We start from the raw sequence: 4020 nt of genomic DNA, 5'->3' as shown, positions 1-4020 counted from the left end.
AATCAATCAATCAATCAGTTTATCGGCTAAGAACCTTGTGCCACAGGTACAATGGTTCAGCCTGCCACGGAATCGATCACCGGGAAGTGGGGGAGTGTGGAACACAGAAAACTTTGCGCTCAATGAGTTTTATACATCGATTCTGTTTGAGTGAAAAGCCTTCACATGCAACTTGCATTTGATGCAGAAGATATTCAGAGAAGAGCCAAAGGTGTGGTGATGCTAAGATGATGTTCATCAGAACATTTTCCCGCTGTTCCGACCTCACTTCTTGAAGCCGGTGTTCAACATAAGTTATTGTACCAGCAATAAAAGAATTGTTGCGGCCTTAGTGTGAACTGCTGTTGACTGCCTTCAGTGAGTTCCAGAGCGATCCGAATTTCTTCGACATAAAATGTTACGATGACATTTTCAGATGTTGAACACACCCTTCTAGACCAACTGAGCAAAAAAACTGGTAGTTTGCTTATCTGCTGATTGTCTAGCCTGCTTGAAGGGCGCCAGTTCAAGTCTTGTCCCTCAATCAGTTACACAGCTTTCCAGTTGTTGGTTGATCCCAGTTTTGCTTCGGACCATTTGGAATTCGGAAAGAGTCAGTCTGATAAAGCTACCCAGCAGTGAGCTACTGACAACTGTAATGATTACTGCCAAGGATAAAGAACGAATCAATCGATCGCGATCAATAAACCTGAAATGCGCGGTTTAGTTGTTGCTGCTCGGTTGGATGTTTATACACATGTCTATTGTGAAACAAAAAAAACACTCCGATTTTTTATGATTGGCAGTGTATTGCACAATTTGCTTCGGCGAATTCCGCACATAGAGGAATCTATTTCACTTCGAGATCAGCGCAACTGTGACATGCACAAGAATGGACAAACGAGACTACTCGTTGTGATGTGCTTGGAGAGACCCATTTGTTCAAGAACTACATTCATTTATATACCGTTTTTGTTTTCATGAAAGCCTCACCTGAAGTTGTCCAACTGGAAGTGCCTCACGCAGGCCACCTCGTCTTTCACATGACAGAATATTTTAGGTATTGCAGTATATTTTCTTGAAGCAAACTACTCATCAGGTTACTGAAAGTCGTTCGGAAGCCCATGGCCGGCGTCGCCCTCCTTGGGGGTCTCCAGGTAGGCGCGGTTCCCTGGGTTCTCATTAATTAACCTTTGGTTCCAAGTGAACCTAGGCTTTATGAAATTTGCCAAATACGCTCATACCAATTCGGTTGTAACGGGTGACTCAACTGAACATATCTGAAGCTCTGGTCTATGGAGAATCTTCAGCAACTTTGTGAGTAGTGTTCCTCCAAAACCTATATGTTACTACTGAATTCGGAACAGAAACATTTGGTTCATCTCTACAATTGTCATCCATGTTCCTTTCACTTGGACAGTCTGTCTCTCCTCTCTGCAGGACTATTTTGCTTGGTTTACACCTGGACCTAGGGGCACCGATTTCGAGTTTCCTAGTAGTTGAAGCTCATCCGCGGTGCACAACCTCGACCGTTTCAAGGATTAAACACCAAATGGCATGCGTGTGGTGTTAACATTACTTCATCAATGTGTCTTTAATGCATGTGAATCGCCGCATCCGAACGGACACGCTTGCTCACGCTCGAGCTTTCGGTCTCCAGAATTCTATTCTAGAAGTCACCACTGGAGACTATCGAGCCTTTCCTGGTGTGTAATTCAACAAACTGGCTGAAAATCATAAGGGATTTGTGAATAAGCGTCATACAGTATTGAGAAGAACCCCAGTTGTGCGAGATAAAGCCCTGGTGGATGAGTAAAGTTGGCGCGGGTAATAAACTTTACTCGTTTACCTAAACATCTTCCTTTGATCTTTAAAAATTTTGAAGAAATATTTATAATTCTAGTGGTTTGGAGTTTGCACTAAATTGTGAAGGTATGAAAAACTCGAATACCATTCCGCTGAAACAGTCTTTGAGCATTGGGTAGGAACATAACTTCTCCTCCTACTTGTAGCTTTGAATCTGTGTGGCGTACCGTACAGAGAAGAACTACATACAGATACCACTTTTTTCTACCGTCCTCTCTGTATTATGATCATCTCTCGATAGAGACTTGTTCACTCTTCTGTGCAGCAGTGATTATGCTCCCACCTAATGCAAATTGCGTGCAATCTAGCTCTCAATTCGAATCCCACACTACTGAAAAGTCGGGGGCTACCCCCAGGAAGGACAAAATATTCAAAACGTTTTCAGCAACCTAATGAGTAGTACATTACACCAGGATAGTCATATGCGAAAGCAGTTGCAAGGAAGTGAAGCGAAAATTGTAAGATTGCATCTAAGCTCTTCACAATCTAACACTGAGTGTGTCATTATCGGCGGTTCAATTATCTCGGCCGCCACTACGAAGGCCCGACTTTTAGTAAAGGTTAAAACAATCCAGGAAACTTGGATTTCCAATATTGTCGACAATTTTAGTGCTGATTGGTCGGCAAAAGTCAGCGTTCAACCGATTCTGAGCCTCATTAGCCATGTGATATTTTGAAATGGTGATACACGAACAACGTGTATGAGGATGATTGATGGGAAACCGTTGGCCTGGTTGCTTCACAGGGGGTTCGGGAAAAACTAGGTCTCGGACACTTGTTGTCGTCTATGAGGAGACCCTTCAAAGGTCCAATCACCACTGGGATACGGAGGTTCCGGTCAAATGTATTTTCGACGGGTGAAAGTCGGGTAAGATGAAAACGTAGATGGAAATTAAGTAGCCCAGTTATTTCGGCCAATAGAAATGCGCTGTAAGAGGTTACTGGGGTTACGGTTTCAAACGGAAGAAAAAAGTCGGTCAGTCGTTGTATTTTGATATTCACCAACCACATTTTATTGAGACCGCCCCTAAATAATACACAGTTGTTCGTAAAACACAACCCATGGTAGACATTTTCAATCTGTATGACAAGTGTCCACTCATATGTCAGTCAGATTTGAAGTCCTTTAAAGTCTTTCAAAGGGAAACGGTTCCATATCAAAATTATTGATTAATAATCGGTCCAGCGAAAGCATGAGCTTTGACAGACCAAGTTCAACGACTCCTGCGTAAACACGCACATCGACGTAAGATGGTGTACCCTAGTAACCAGGCTGTTTAATTAGGGCTCTTACGTAACTTCCTTCCGCTGTAACACAAAACTTTAATGGGTTATGGACACTCAGAACCTTGTTCGTTCATGGTATAAACTCAGCGTTGATGAGCATCAAACCTGTTGCCTAGCACACTACGGTCTCTTAAAATTGGTTGAATCAAATGCTGTTGGTGTCTGTAATCAAATCGTAACAACACAAGAAGAAAAACAGCTAGTGGCGACGGGCTTTATTGGCCTCTTTTCATGCAACCCTAATTTGTCGCTTTCTTAAGTTTGAACTACTATGAGATAAAGGCATATAAATCTTTCGTCGTTCGGTTGCATCAATCTTCCAAGTGGTCGAGGACGTTAAGAAATGGGCGTTCATATCGACAAGGCTGGGAAGACTTTCATGCGGTATCCACCATTGGAAATGCTTGCAAATCAGCCCCCCCCCCCCGAACGAAGCTCTGTCTGTACACTACAATCATGTGATTCTTGCTAAAATGCCCTTGAGATACCTAACCTCTCTGAACTGCCGATCTTCAACGACAACTGGTGCTTACTAAGAATATTCAAGGTATGGACGCAATGTACTAATCATAAGGTTACTGAAAACTTTTCCACAGCCCACGACCGGTTTCGCCCTTCCTATTCGGGCTTATTAGGTAGAAGCAGTCCCCGAGTTTCCGTCAACTTTATCTTCTAACCTTGTCCAGGGGCGCCGACTGTAATGCCTGGGACATCTCCCACTGACAGACGCCAAAATGTCCAAAGTTTCCATATAACCTCTACCCTGCTCAGAGTGGTACCGTCGCACCCGAGGATAATTTAAAACCGTCTCCACCGACGGCGAACCAATTTGTCTGATGGTGACCCACGAAATCAGGCAGCAAAGTGGGAACTGGATAACGTCCAGCT

This window comes from Opisthorchis viverrini, assembly GCF_000715545.1.
Source record: "Opisthorchis viverrini unplaced genomic scaffold opera_v5_27, whole genome shotgun sequence".
Classification (NCBI taxonomy): Eukaryota; Metazoa; Platyhelminthes; class Trematoda; order Opisthorchiida; family Opisthorchiidae; genus Opisthorchis; species Opisthorchis viverrini.
The sequence above is the reverse complement of the archived record's forward strand: the minus strand, read 5'-3'. Positions refer to the sequence as shown.